The following is a 16609-nucleotide window of genomic DNA, read 5'->3' as shown; positions in this document are numbered from 1 at the left end:
AGGACAAAGCCAAGGCGGTGTGACGCAGGACAACCCGTCAAAGCTGCAAGCAAAGAACAACACCACGAGGACAAAGAAGGACACAGGGAAATGGTGTGAGTTCCATAAGAACCCCACTCACAACACAAGTTAGTGTCGAGCCAAGCAGTCACTGGTGGTCGAGCTGAAGGCTTCCAAAATAGATGCATGTCCCAACTTTGAGTTAGAAACTGACAAGGGGAATAAAAAAGGGAAGCAGATTATCGATATGAAGCCTAGTGCCACCATTGCCACCACAAATATCCTGAAGGATGGGCCCAAAGATCCAGAAGAGGGGGAACGACTCTTCCACTCACAGATGTGGGTGAAGGGTTCTCCACTGCAGTTCATTGTCGATAAGGGAGCCAAAAGAACCTCATTTCAGCAGAGGTAGTAATTCGGTTGGGCCTACCGACCACACCACACCTGCATACATACACCATCGGGTGGCTTCACCAAGGGCGAGATCTTTGCATCAGCGAACACTGCCACCTTCGCTACAACATTAAGCCCTTCACAAATGAGGTACTGTGTGATTTTTCTCCTCTTGAAGTTTGTGATGTATTATTAGGCCAACCATACTTGTGGAAGTGGCATGTTATGTATGAGTCTAGGCCTCGCAGTGTTATTATTACTTTGGGTAATAAGTTTTACATGATACTGGAGGCTGTGAAAATTCCACAACCGAAATCCCTATTGCAACAACTGATGATGTTACTCCTGTTTGTTAAATTCCTTTAAACAAATTACTTGCAGTTTCCTACGATCAAATATCGTAATACATACACTGCAACCTTCACTGAATTAAATATTATGCAAAAACAAGAGGTTGAGCAAGAAAGAAAATACAACACAATGGACACCATTATTTTTGGACAAATGTCTCTGGAAAAACCCAATGTGAGAAAACTGGTGTAGCAGATATGAGGGTTTATTATTATTAAGCAGTGACAAATTCTGAATACATCTATAAATACCTCTCCAGTTATTCAGTTACAGAGAGAAATACTGGCATAAAGATTTGTGATATTACCTAACACAATCACTGAGAAAATCCTAGTTGATTTGGACTCTGGATGAAGTGCCCCTGGCATGCCCTATGCTGCCTCTGCGCAGTCCTCACGCAGTCCCTACGTCAACCTCTCTAGGCAATGTGTCACTTAGTTTGTTGATTGATTTTTTGCCTGGAGTCTTTGCTTTGAGCCTCCAGGCTTCTGAAACTAACTCTCCCCAGCAAAATCTCGGACTCTCTCTCACCCTCTACGCTGCCTCTGCGTGGCCCTACGTTAGCATCTACGTTTGGGCTACTGGATCACTCTCTACCTCTCTCTGTTGATGATTCTCCAGCTGAGAAAATCTATCTCTCTCTAGATGTTATTCCTGCCCCTCAACTGCAAGAAATATCCTCAATCAGAACTTCCTCCTGAGAACTTCTCACTTCAGAAATTCGATCTCTTGATCTCTCAGTGTGTTTTCCAAATGACCCTCAAGGTTCCTTAAATAATCTTCTCGTTGACATTCAACGACCCAGATTAAAAGCTAATTAATGGCTAAGATCATTTTATCTTGATCCTCGTCTTCTTCTAGAAGTTACACCCACAACTACCTTAATACCCATTAATATTTTTAATTTCCTAAGTTTAGACTTAGGGTCCCATTAAAAAATATTAATTATTTTAATAAAATTGTCTCTAGGTGGAATTTCCAAAAACACTTTTTGGGTTCTTTGGAATACATGTGCCCAAGTCTCCCTCCAAAATTTGAGGCCTAGATCACATCTGATTCTACCCCAAATCAACACTCCCTCTTAGCGAGGAATGTGCTCTTACAATATACGCTACTAGATACTGCTCTGACTATGAAGCATCATCTTCTGCGTTGTTGATGTATGTCATGTTTTCCACCAACTACTGTGCTGCTGCTATAAATGTATTGCTGCTGACATTGCCACTGTCAGCACTGCATCCATACTACATCTCCATCTCAGGTGTTGCATCTGTGCTGCTGCTAGCACTACCATTGGCAGCTGCCACTGCACTGCAAACTGTTGCTGCTACTCTATCAGTAACGGAAAAACATCCAAAATTATTGAACTAACTGTGTTTAGTATGATACCACGTGAATGTTGGATTCTGACTACTGCTAGCCTTTCATGTACAGGGGGACAGGAACTTAGATTAGCTGGTTACTTTCTATACCTTGCCTACTCGTGCACTGGCCCTCTGAATCTACTGCACTGCTACTGACCTCTACTCTATGCCATCTGCAGTGCTGCCAACTCTGCTCTACGTTGCTTGGTCTTTGGCGCTCCTAGCCACTGCAACTGTCTCCTCGTCACTCCTCGTCACCATCTGACACTATTCCATCCCGCTATTGCAAAATTGGGCTCCCGTAGCAAGGTATTGATCCAAGAGGTGGATTCCTCAAGGATCCTGCCCATCTGTAGCTATTTCAAACTATAGTTCTAAATCATCCCACCTCCCTCCTATAGGTATCTCAGTTGTCATGACAAACTCCTCCTCTTCGGTCTTTAAAGGCATAGCCTTTGGATCGTGTTTCTCATCCTTGTCCTTCTTCTTGAGAGGACACTGTGTAGCGTAGTGACCCATCTCACCACACCTGAAACACTTGATCTTCGAGATGTCCTTCTTACGTCTCCACTGCTCCTGTTATCCCTTCAATGCGAGGGTTGCATTATCCTCCTCCTCCTTTGGCTTCGACCCACTATTGCTATTGCTTCCATCAAGTTTGACCTTGACTAAGTCTCTCCTCAGCTCCTCTTGTTTTATATCTGCCCAAGTCTCATCCCAATTTGACAATGCTGCTCTACCCAGAATACTCTGGACAAAGACTTGCCACTCATCTGAGATAGAATTGAGGGCCAGTCTAACCAACTCTGAATCTTGAGGTGTATGCCTCGCAATATACAACTCATCACAGGTTTCCTTTAGCTTCGTGAGGAATGGATCCACACACTCTCCCTTCTACATTTGAGAAGATATCAGCTTCTGCTCCAAGTAGATCTTCCACTGCTCGAAATATCCCTGATATAACGTGTCCAAGGCATCCCACATCTCCTTAGTAGTCCCTCTGCTAGCAACGTGACACACCACGCAATCCTTGACTCCATCAAGGATCATCCTCTTGGCCTTCGCTATCTCAGCTTGATATTTCTGCAGCGGATCTGGATCTGATAGGACAACAACCACGTTTTTGGTGTATGTCTTGAGGGCATGCTCATCTAGCAGGAATGACATCCTTGCCTTCCAGATGACATAGTTGGATGCTCCATCCAACCTATATTGATCCCTTAAGCCACTGGTTTCCATCTCTGCCAAACAATAGAAAGTTGAATGACCTCCTCTATCCTTTGTGCTACTGCTGGGATAGCTTATGCACCCCCTGTTGGAACTCATAAAACTGCTACCCCTTGTTGCTTCTCAGCTTTAGAGAATTAGAATTCCTTGGCTAAGAATTATTAGAAGAATGAATTCCCTCAATCATGCTTCTTCTCTTTCTTCTGATGATTTTCTGCCCAGAAAATTGCCTGGAGAAAAATTTGTGTCCCACCAGCTCTCCTCACATTGAGACTTTAGTGCTGCACCCTTTGCCCCGACAAAAAATCAAATTGGGAGTCCTTCTCTCCATCGACTCACTCAGAGAGAGTCTGCTCGAAAATCAAGCCTCCGACTAGGAATTGCGGAAACTCCCCGGGGTTTCGAATTGTTGCCTCCTACAACTCTTTTGAACTCCCTCTTCTTCTCAGCACTGGATCTACCGGCTCTACTCTTCTTGCTTCTCCTACACTAGCTCTGATACCATGTGAGAATTCCACAGCCAAAATCCCTACTACAACAACTGATGATATTACTCATATTTGTTAAATTCCTTTAAAGAAATGACTTGTAGTTTCCTATGACAAATATCGTAATAGATACACTGCATCCTTCACTTAAATAAATATTATGCAGAAATAAGAGACTGAGAAAGAAAAAAAATACAACACAATGGGCACCATTATTTTTGGACAAATGTCCCCAAAAAAACCCAATGCGAGAAAACCGATGCAGTAGATCTAAGGGTTTATTATTATTAAGCAGTAACAAATTCTGAATACATCTTTGAATACCCCTATGGTTATTTAGTTACATAGAGAAATACTAGTAGAAAGATTTGTGAGATTACCTCACACAATCACTAAGAAAATCTCAGCTGATCTGGACTCTGGATGAAGTACCTCTGGCAGGCCCTACGTTGCCTCTGCGCAGTCCTCATGTAGTCCCTACGTTAACCTCTATAGGCACTGCATCACCTAGTTTGATTATCGATTTGTTGTCTGGAGTCAATACTCTTAGCCTACTAGTCTCACACTCCAACCCTCGACTTCTCAAACTCACTCTCCCCAACAAAATCTCGAACTCTCTCTCACCCTTTGCATGGCCCTGCATCAACCTATGCGTTTGGGTTATTGGATCACTCTCTTCCTCTCTCTACTAATGATTTTCCATATGAGAAAATTTCTCTCTCTTCGGATGCTATCCCTGCGCCTCAACTACAAGAAATCTCCTCGATCATAACTCCTCACTTAAGAAATTTGAGCTCTTGATTTCTTGGTGTGTTTTCCAAATGATCCTCAAGCTTCCTTAAATAGTCTTCTCGTTGACATTCAATGACCCATATTAAAATCTAATCAATGGTTAAGATCATTTTAGCTTGATCCTCTTCTTCTTCTAAAAGTTACACCCACAATAAGATTAATACCCATTAATGTTTTTAATTTCCTAAGTTTAGACTTAGGGTCCCATTAAAAAATATTAATTATTTTAATAAAATTGTCTCTTGGTGGAATTTCCCAAAACTCTTTCTGGGTTCTTTGGAATACATGTGCCCAAGCCTCCCTACAAAATTTGAGGCCTAAAGCACATCCGATGTTACCACAAATCAACAACACCACCTACCACCATTTCTTTTATCACTGTACAACAATACAGTAAGATCATTTCCTAGACCAGGAAATTTATTTTCCTTATGATTCCCCCTCAAGGAAAGAAGAAGATTGTGGCCATGACCTCCAAACAGGGCTCCTTCGCACAACAACATCATATGGACAAGGTTGTGGAGGAGTACATGGACATCTTCACCTTACCCACATGGGCACCTCTACACTGTCAGGTTAAGCACTCCATCTATCTGACCTTGGGCGGGCCACTAGCCAATGGACTGGTCTATTGACGCTCTGTTCTAGAGAAAGATGAAATCAAGAGGCAGATTCAAGAGCTGTTGCAAAGAGGGCACATCAAGCCAAGTTCATCGCCATGTGGGAGCCCGATTGTGTTGGTATAGAAGAAGGACGAGACCTAGAGAGTTTGTATTGACTATCGGGTGTTGAACAAAATCACTATCTAGAATAGGTATTATAACACCCTCCTCCCACATCTACCTAAGCAACTGGCCAGCCTGGGTAAACATGTGACGAGAGGCCACTATGATATGATTCGACCTCCTACGTCACATTAAGGAAGTGTAATCAATGGAAACACACCATACAAACATCCAACATCATCAACAGAACCCTCAGAAGACAAGTCAACCACTCAGATAGCCTGTCCCTGGGTCCCACTATTGTTTTAGGTCTCTTGGGCGATAATCGCTCTCATGCTATGGGAAAGGGAGCAGCCAACAACCTAAAGTCTCTCTCATAGGCCTGCTTGCCAGTGACTGTGGACCAAAACTATCAGTGTTGTGCCAATGACCTCGAGATTTAAGCCACTTTCTCAGACTCAGAGCCTAGGACATTGCCCATAACTAATCCATCTCTTAAAATCAGTAAAGTAACATGGATATGAAAGTACTAAAGAAAATACTTGTTCAAGACCTTGACTTGATTCCTACTAGCCATGACAGGCATTTCATCAAACATATCATCGACATGTAATCTAAAAGTGTAAATAACAGAGTTAAGTGTAGGGTTCTCATACTTATCTGAGAATCGCTATGAACCATTTTTCTCTCATTCCATTTGCTACATTATCATCTATTAGATCATAGACACATTATCCATTCACACACAAGTAAAACACATGCTGAGAGCCATACATAGATGTTGTCATAAAATCTGCATATAACCAACATAATAAGAACCTAAATACAATTAACATATTAGCCATAAAATCCATAAATACATCAATACCTTTACACATGAAAATCAAGAGAAAGGATTTCTCATTAATGAATACAATGAACCAACCAAAGATGGGACTACCATGTTCCACCCAACCGTAGAATGGCTGAGCCAAATCTCTTTTCAGCCATTCACCCCCGTGCTATATTCCAAGCATGAATGTGAGATCTCATAAAACACATCAATCAAAACTCATCCAAGGCTTCTAGAGGCCATCCACAAGGCTTCCAGAGGCCATCCACCTCAACCCATCAACTAATGATTCCACCTCATGGTCTGACATCAAAAAACCATCATTAGATTGGTCTCCATCGAAGCCTTCTAGGGCTTCCAGAGTATTTGTTCCAACCAAGGCTTTTAGGACTAGTAACTCAACCCACTATTGCTGTCGGGCTTCCAGAGAATTTGTCCAACTAAGGCTTCTAGGACTAGTAACTCAACCCACCAAGGGCTTCTAGAGTATTTTCCCAACCAAGGCTTCCAAGACTAGTAACTCAACCCAAGCTGTTACAGGGATTCTAGAGCGTTTGTCCAACCAGGGCTTCCAGGAACTAATAACTCAGCCCAAGCTATACAGGGCTTCTAGGAACTAATAACTCAACCCAAGCTAAGAAATCATGAGAACCAACCATAAACAAGCAATGAAAATAAACCCACAACCACCATGGTTGTTAGGCCCCTATACTACTAGTGTAACCCCTTATTGTTATTAGTATAACCCACTTATTATATTGATGTACCCATGTAGTGCCCATATTGTTACTATTGTTCCCCATAGAAGCCCACTATTGTTATTATTGTGCCCTTACATTATTATTGTTATGTCGGCTCTGATTATGTTATGACCCCTTAGATTCCTATATATAGAAAGGAGGTATTTTCATTTGTATCATCCAAGAATTGTTCATTTATGTAATGTAAAGGAGGTTGCCCCCTCGAAGAGGCCGAATTCTAAGGCGTTGATCTATCTTTTCTATCTTTTCTTGAGCTGGTTTCATAACATTTGGTATCAGAGCTTTGGATTCTAGGGTTTCGCTGCTCCAAACAGGTCATCGTGGCATTTTCACTATAACTTTTTTCTGTGACGTTTCAGAAGTCGCAAAAAAAACCCATTTGAGAAGAAATTGTGCTGAACCTTGGCTCCAAATTTCAGAGCTTTTCGCGCAATATTTATGGAGATATGATCTGAGGAAGTTGGTCCTTTTCCAGACTCCCGAATTACATTCAAAACAGGTAACCTGGGGAAAATCGTCATAACTTTCGCTCTAGGGATCGGATTGAAATTTCGTAAGAAGGTACAGAAAGAGGACAGACTGTAGTTTCGTGTATGCATTTTTTAGATCCAAAGGTTGAAACAGTGACTCGTGGCACGTCGTACAAGTTCGCTCTACTGAACTAGTCTATAATCAGGTCATCTTGGGAGATTGTGCATAACTCTTTCTTGGAGAATCCAATTTGGATCAGACTGGTGGCATTGGAAAGAGGACACAGAGGGCTACTACAGGTCACAATTTTAGAACTTAAAGATCTGAAAGTACAGAGTTACAGTCATTTTAAGGTAGAGCTCCTAAAATCAAGAAAAAGCAAGATGAGGAAGTTTGATGGCAAGGATCCGGTAAATTGGATACTTCAGATGGAGCAATATTTTGATATACATGGTGTACAACTGTTACAAAAGGTATGTATTGCATCTTCATATTTAGAACCAGATCAATTTTTATGGTACAAAGGGCTTTGTTCTCGTAAAAAACTTGTTACGTGGTCAATTTTCACGGAGGAAATGATAGCACATTATGAGGATACAAAGAGCAACACCTTCTTTAGAGCAACACCACAACAATTGGAAAGAGTAAAAGGGCTTTGTGACATAGTGGAAAGCAAAATTATGGAAACCAGGAAGTGTACTCCTCACAACTATAAAGATGGAAGTGTTGTTTCTCCTAGCCTTCCACAACCTACAAGGGTTACACCACAACAATTGGAAGAAAAAAGAGAAGAAGGGCTTTGTTACAATTGTGATAGCAAATGCACTAAAGGTCATAAGTGTGCTGAGAAGAAATTATTTTACATAGAATATGAAGAGGAGGAAGAAAAGGATCAAGAAACAACAAAAGAAGAAGATATACGCCAGGACCCAACCCCAGAGAAAGAAGAAATGAATCAGACCATATCTTGTAAAACATTGGCAAGAATTACCACTCCTCAAACTCTCAAGATTGAAGGACATATCAAGAAGAAAAAGGTGCAAGAAGTGAAAGATCACATCGAGAAAGAAGAAATGAATCCAACCATATCTTGTAATTCATTGTTCGAAATTACCACTCCTCAAACTATCAAGATAGAAGGACATATAAAGAAGAAAAATGTTCAAGAAGTGAAAGATCACATCGAGCATCAAGAAATAAATCCGACCATATCTTGTAAAGGATTGAAAGAAATTACCACTCCTCAAACTCTAGAGATAGAAGGACATATCAAGAAGAAAAAGGTTCAAGCAGTGAAAGATCACATCGAGCATCAACAACATGTTGTCCAACTTTTAAAGGATAACGCCACTTCGGTGCAAAATCAAACGAAACAACAGGCACTTAAAAAATGGCGACCTTACCGAATGGGAAGACTCTTCAAGGATGAGGATGTGGAAGCATTGTTTTGTGTTATTTATATTATCCAACTAGATTGGATAAACGAAGCAAGGAATGAATGGAAGAAGGACGAAGAAGTATGGCCACTTATTCAAAAGCTGCAAAAGATCCCAATTCAAACAATATTGCCAGAAATTAAAGAGGAAGGAAAAATCATATTGGAACCTGGAGCAGTCACAGAAACAAGAACTCGACAGCTACGAAATCGATCAATTTCAGAGTATCTCATCAAGTGGAAGAACTTACCCGCTGAATATTCCACATGGGAGGACAAGAATTTTATACAGAAGCATCAAGAACTACTCAAGCATTGAGGACAATGCTTTTTGAAGGAGAGGGGCATGTTAGGCCCCTATACTACTAGTGTAACCCCTTATTGTTATTAGTATAACCCACTTATTATATTGATGTACCCATGTAGTGCCCATATTGTTACTATTGTGCCCCATAGAAGCCCACTATTGTTATTATTGTGCCCTTACATTATTATTGTTATGTCGGCTCTGATTATGTTATGACCCCTTAGATTCCTATATATAGAAAGGAGGTATTTTCATTTGTATCATCCAAGAATTGTTCATTTATGTAATGTAAAGGAGGTTGCCCCCTCGAAGAGGCTGAATTCTAAGGCGTTGATCTATCTTTTCTATCTTTTCTTGAGCTGGTTTCATAACAATGGCTATCCAGGAAATGACAAGGCTAGGCAATCCACTGTCAATCGAGGCAATCCTCCATGCTAATGACAGATCATGACCAAGAATCCACATGCATATGCCATGCATGTCCAAACTAGTGAAGAAATCATACATGCAACTCTGTACCTATAAGAAAATCTGATGTAGCTGCTGATGCTAATGCCTTCTTGCGCTTTCTTGCTCTTCCTTTGCCTTCTTGCTCCAAGAATCCAAGTATGGCACAACCTCCAAGAGTGCTCCAAGAAAACTCTAAGTATCCAAGGGTATGAGAGAGAGCTCCAACACTAACTGAAAAAAGGTTACCAACTGATCCTTAGAAGCCTTTTTATGAATGAGGCCTCTATTTTCTTCATTTTCCATTATTCTCCTTCATTTTCCCCCTCACATGCAACCTGTGACCTTTCACCTCCCTTTTCTCCTAATTTCCATTATTTTCATAAATAATTGTGCGAAATGCCTTTTAATGCCTTATCCATTGACTTTGCCAATTTCCTTAGCCATAAACAACCAAATGAACACCCTCTAGGATGTTCAGCTTGGACTAAGTGTCCCAATAATCCGTGGTTATTGTTTTTAACATTTATTACATGGAATTTTCACCATGATTGTTACACAACCCTCCTCCTTGGGGGACACTGTCCTCGGTGTTCAATCACACATATACCTCAGCAACCTGTTGAAAGAAGACATACTTCTCATGGAGCTTTATAACACAACTCGATGCAATATTTACAATGATAGATCTGCTTCAAGAGAAAATAACATCATGAAAACATGACAACATACCACATAGTGGATCTTTATATCACAACTCATTACGATATTTACAATGATCATCCTGTTGAGTGCCAACTCATATAACATCGTAACATCATGATAACATAACCACATGATAGCATAATAACATGACACCCATACTGCATAGTCGAGCTTTATAACATAGCTCGTTACGGTATTTACATCCATACATGGAATTACATATAGCAACATCATCAAAATGTAGATACCAAAACATATGCCAAATCATATACAAAAATATATATCAAACATATACTAACATCATATCTAAGCATAATCAAAACATCATATAGCATATATCAACCATCATAAAGCATATATCGATCACCATAAAGCATATACTAAACCAAAATAATACAAATACTAAACCACCATGAAGCATATATGATGTAGGAGCATTTGGCTTAGAAATTTCATTGTATTTTAGTAGACATAGGGGGTCTTGTGTTTTCAAGGAAGTTGGTTTCCTGAGCATTAAATTAATGTAATTATTAAGGTTTTGAGTGATTTTAATGAGAGAAACTAGAATAGGTATTAATTAAGTATTGTGAGGCATATTTGTAAATGTTCTCGAATGTAGGAGAACATGAGTGATGATGAGTGATTAGCGAGGATTGAGAGATTTTGAAATATTGTAAATCCTAGATTAGGAATTGGTTTCCTGATTTTGGGGATTAAAGAGAATCCTTAGGATTTAGTAAAGTTGTTGAGATCCTCAAGGGATCATCGAAAGATTTTAGGACTTGATGAGCAGATTAAGGATTTGAACCAGGAAATGGGTTATAGAACCTTTTGTATAAATGTAAGCCTAAAAGGCATAGAAGAGGGTTAGCTAGCTAGGAGTTAGTTAATTAGAGTTCGAGAATTAGATATGGTTTGATTGTAAGCCTACGGGCAAGAAAGGAAAAGGCCACTGATTAGAAAATCAGGCACAGAGAGAGAGAGAGAGAGAGAGAGAGAGAGAGAGAGAGAGAGAGAGACTCATTATATAATTATTGTTTATATATACACAGAGAGTTAATTTTGAATTGTGCAAGTGTGGATTGAGTAATCGAATGATAAATTATGTGTGAGTCAGAGTATTTGCATAACATAAGTGTGCAGGGAATTCGAAAAGAATCTGAGAGAGAAGAAGCGTAGATAGGAGTGTTATGGGTTGCACGTAAATGGTATTGGAGAAAATCCTTAATGGTTATAGTGAAGGGAGAGCTGTAAGGTTTCCTAAAACCTAAGGATTTATGAAGGAAGTGTAAAGGCACAACGAAGTTGAAGATCAGGATCAGAACAATTGAATACTGTAAGGTGAGAACAAACACACAGGCATAAAGCTGAATAGACTATTACACGGTGATCACAAAAGAATGTAGTAGCGAAGCACAGTCGTTGGATCACTCAAATCAACGAACGAGAGTGAGTGAGATAGACAGCTAGGATTAACTCGCACAAAATAAAGTCAAGAAATGAAGAGATCAGATGAATCCATGTGTTAATGGACGCGGGGTAGTATTCACAAGGGGTAAGTAGTTTCTCGCGCGCCCTAAAGGCGGTAAGAGGTCTTTCTAAATTCTACGCATTACCTTTAGCGACCGACACGTAGCACACGATGGAAAGAGAAAACCACTTTTCTCGCGTGGCCTTGACCTGTTATCGGTCGTGTAAGATTTCACGTGAGATTGTGCGATAACCGTTGGATCAGACAGAGCAGATCAATGGTGGGGATCGGCCAAGCTAGTTGGCGATGGGGTGACGTGATAATGGTCAGATTAATGAATGAGATCGACGACGAAGGTTGAATGCACTAAGGAGAGCATCGATATATGTGCAAAGGTTTGTGGAGTGGAACAAAGGTAAGGTTTAAGTATGGTTTATGAGATATTTCTATTATATGGGAATTATAATAGCAATGAGTGGAATTAATGTTTTATGGTTAATGTGGGGTTAAACTGAAACCAGAGTTAAAAGGGTAAGGTTAATATGCGCGGAAAGTAAGAAATAACCAAAGATTATGAAGGGTTGTATAAGGTTTCACCCAAAGGTTTATTAAAGTTAAGACCTTGGATAGTTAAACAAAAAGTTTCCACTTAAGCATTTAATTAAGAGCATTAAACCTTGGTTTAAGAAGGTTTTACTAGGCAGGAACATTAAAATCCCTGGGACATGTATATGACATGCATTTTATATGCATACTGTGGGTAATTGCGGCTTAGGCTAGCATCATTTGGTATCAGAGTTGAATAAGGAAATTGTGTGTAAAAATTCTTTGAGAAAACTTAGAACAAAGTTATGTTTTGAAGGTATGTATACTGGCAAGAGGAGATCAGATTTTAAATCTGACAAACAGTAGGCACATAGAGATAAAGTGTAGCAGAATTTGCAGATGCAAAGAAACAGAGAACAATCCATTCAACATGCAGGTGGATGGTAGAACAAGATCATGCAGAGGTCTTGAAGGTAGTGGCATAAGAAGGTGAGAAGATTGTGTAGAAAATATGTGTAGGTTAACCCGATAATGTAATATAAATCAAAGAAGAATACTATAACCTACTTCTACTATCAATTTGTGGAATCTTAAAGATCAAGCTAAACAATATAACTAGAAGAAGAAGAATCAATGACATAATACACATGAAAATACTTTGGGGAAAGCCTAAGCTAAAAACCCCACACTATTGTATTATCATACATTGTGGCAATACATAGGAATTATACAAAGCCTTAGCTCTTACAACTAGCCAGCTCTCAGTACAATCCTCATAGATCCTCACAGGAAATCTTGGCTTCTCTCCAGCCTTCCTCTCTGCTCTCCAAGCTCCTATTTCCTTGCACTATTCCTTGTGGATGATTAGCCTTTACCAAGTGGAATAACCAAGCCTTCAAAACCGCGCAATCCTCAAGGATGAATCCTTGACTGCATGCATGACTTTTTCTCCATGAGAAAACACATGCAACTGATAGTACATTGTCCTTGAACATGAATCTCAACTGGGTCTTTCTAATAACAGACATCATGAGTTTCTGATGAGGGAATCTTCAGTTAACTGGAGTAGCACTAGTTGAGTGCATTAATGCATCAACTGACTGTTAACTTACTATTAGTTCCTCAAATAGTTTGGAACTAATTTAACTGGACTTAACTCAGTAAACTGAGTTAACTAATTACAACTCAAATATAACTCAATCTCATCTCCTTAATTTAAGGGATAACTCTTGCATGACTTCAGAAAGACTTCTAACTTGAATTTCTCCAACTAATTAATTTAAAATAAATAAATAAATTATTTCCAAGTAGCTGCTAAGACTAAATTCGATTTTAATTCACAATTTAATTCAAGGAAAAATTTAATTGGAATATTCTTGTTGCCATATTTCAACACTCCCTCTCAACAAGAAAGGGATTATCTGCCACCTCGATCTTGTCTGTATGGAACTCAAATTTACACTTTGACAATGCCTTTGTCAAAATGTCAGCATCTTACTCCTCTGTCGAAATATACTGCAGCAACATGATCCTCTTGACCTGTGAAAAGCCACAGGCAACAAATCTTGCCTTATGCTTCTCCAAACTACCATCAACAGCTTACTTTAGCTTGTAAAGCCAACAGGAACTCACAACTGACTTGTTCTCTGGTCTCAGAACCACGTCCTAAACACTGTTACGAACTATGGAGTCACACTGCTCCACCATAGCATCAACCCAAATCGGTTGTTGAACTTATTCCTCAAAGGAAGATGGCTCAGTCTCAACACATTCCCCAACAAGGGACATGTATCTAGTGTATGTCTCAGGTGACATCCTATGTTTGCGTTGTGAAGATGGTGCCTCCACATTCTCTCTTGTATCCTCTAACAATCTGTCAGCTTCTCTTGTGCGCTTCCGTCCATCTCTAGAATACTCTGCTTGAGTGGATGTCTCCACTCCTGGAACCTCTGCATGCAGCTGCTCAACATCAGTCTGAGGCTCCTCCTCCTTAGGAACCAACAGTTCCTCCACAGCCTGTAGTTGGAGCTCCCTCTCAAGGGAAACTCACATGGCCTTCTGCTCATCAAACTTGAGATCTCTGCGAACCACTATTCTCCGAATGGTAGGAAAGTACACCCCAACTCTGCTATCGTATCAAGCTTCTTCTGTGCATCCTTTGACACATGGCAATATACCGATGATCCAAAGATCTTGAAGTGACCCACATTTGGTCTCTTACCGGAGAAAGCTTCCTCTGGTGTCTTCATACCAAGTATGCGATGCGGGCTTCTATTATGCAAATAGACCATTGTGTTTCATGCCTCAGCCCACAAGTGAAGTGGTAGGCCTTGGTCATGCAGCATTGCCCGTGTTGCCCCTACAATAGTTCTATTCTTCCTCTCGGCCACCCCATTCTGCTATGGGTTATGAGGTGTCGTCAACTCTCGTTTAATTCCTTCCGCTACACAGAAGTCCTTAAACTCTTGAGAGACATATTCTCCACCGTTTTCGCTTCTCAAGGCCTTGATCTTCTTCCCTGACTCTTTCTCGACCAAAGCTTTGAACTCACAAAACTTTGTGAAGGTTTGGTCCTTCTTCTGCATGAAATAAATCCAACATTTACGAGAATAGTCATCAATGAAAATCACATAATACCTTTGCTTCGCTGTGGATGCTGTCGAGAATGATCCAAACAAATCAGTATGAACTCACTCTAAGATAGCCTCTGCTCAATTGTCTTGATCATGAAAGGAAAACTTGGTGTACTTTCCCAAGGTATAACCTTTGCATGTGTCAACTTGCTCTAGTTTACCTCTGGGAAGTCCTATAGATATCTGTTGCATTATCTTCAAAGCCCCATGATGCAAATGGACCAACTGCCTGTGCCACAACTTGCCAATGTCTTGGCTTTGCACCAATTCTGATTTCATACTCAATGCTACACAATCATCTACCTCTAGTTTATAGAGTTCTTCACTCGAATCCCTATCCTCTTGGTCTGAACCGTGGCTATATGTCTTAGGAACACCTTTCCTTTACTGAAGACAACATCGTAGCCTTTGTCCTCCAACATCGCGACTGATACCAAGTTCTTCTTCAGTCCAGGCACATACATCACATTTGTCAAGGTGAGAGGAGCTCCATGCTCCCTCTGAAAAGCAACCGTGCCCACTCCCTAAACACTATATCTTCCGTCGTCGCCCATCTCTATGCACATCTTGAGGTCTTTCTCCTCCAAGGCACTGAATAAATTTTTATCACCGGTCATGTGGAATGAGGCTCCAATGTTAAGATACCAGACACAACCCATCATCGATGACACCATGCATGCGATGAGGTTAAAGTCCATTTCGAACTGAGAGGCTAATGCCTCACCTTCCGATCCTTCCAAGGATCCCTTCTTGGATTTCTTTGATGGGAAATTGTCGCATAATGTCCCATCTTGTGACAATTAAAGCATCTTACTTTAGACATGTCACCCTTCTTCCCTCCATGAGAAGAATTTGATTTGAAATGGGAAGACTTCCCCTTTCCTTTCCTTGCCTTACTTGCTAAGGTCAAATTTTCTTCATCATCATTCTTGGATGAAGTACCATCTCGTGTGCTCCTCCTGATCTCCTCCTGCATAAGATCTGACCACAGTCGTTCCCAGCCGGACAGTTTCCCCCTTCCATTCACAGAGTCCTGGTAGCTATTCCAACTCTTTAGAAGGCCAAGGAGAGCGAGGCTCACCATATCATCATCGATAGTAGTTATTCCCACACTACCAAGCTCATCTATGCAGGTGGTGAGCTTGTTCAGATATGTGGAAATAGTATTGCCCTTCTCCATCTTGATTCTTCGAAGCTTATCCTTGAGTGCCAATTTCCTTTGGTCGCTACTGTTCTGGTAGAGGTCCTTCAATGTCTCCCACATTGAAAATGGAGTATCCTTCCCATGGAGACTCGAGACAATATGGTCTCGAACTCCCTCAAGGATGATCCGTCTCGCCTTCGCCACACATTTCTTCCACTTAGCCAACTCTTGTGCATTAGTTGATGCTGGTTTTGGGATTTCTTGATCAATGAAGTCCTTCAAGCCATTGTCTTCTAATACAACCTCCATTCTATCTTTCCATGCTATGTAATTCAAGCTACCTTCCAAGGCATACTCGAGTCTCAAGCCATAAAACGCCATTGGCCAACCTTGAAGTATGATATGAATTCGATTTGCACCTGCAACCCCGAACTTCAAACTTTGAATTCTCTTCTCAGTATACTGTTCACAGCTCTGATACCATGTACAAAATCTGTTTAGGTTAATCCGATAATGC

This window comes from Pinus tabuliformis, chromosome 5_2 (assembly GCF_031772625.1).
Source record: "Pinus tabuliformis cultivar Carrire ecotype Pingquan chromosome 5_2, CPIR1, whole genome shotgun sequence".
NCBI classification, from domain to species: Eukaryota; Viridiplantae; Streptophyta; class Pinopsida; order Pinales; family Pinaceae; genus Pinus; species Pinus tabuliformis.
Note: the sequence above shows the minus strand (reverse complement) of the source record.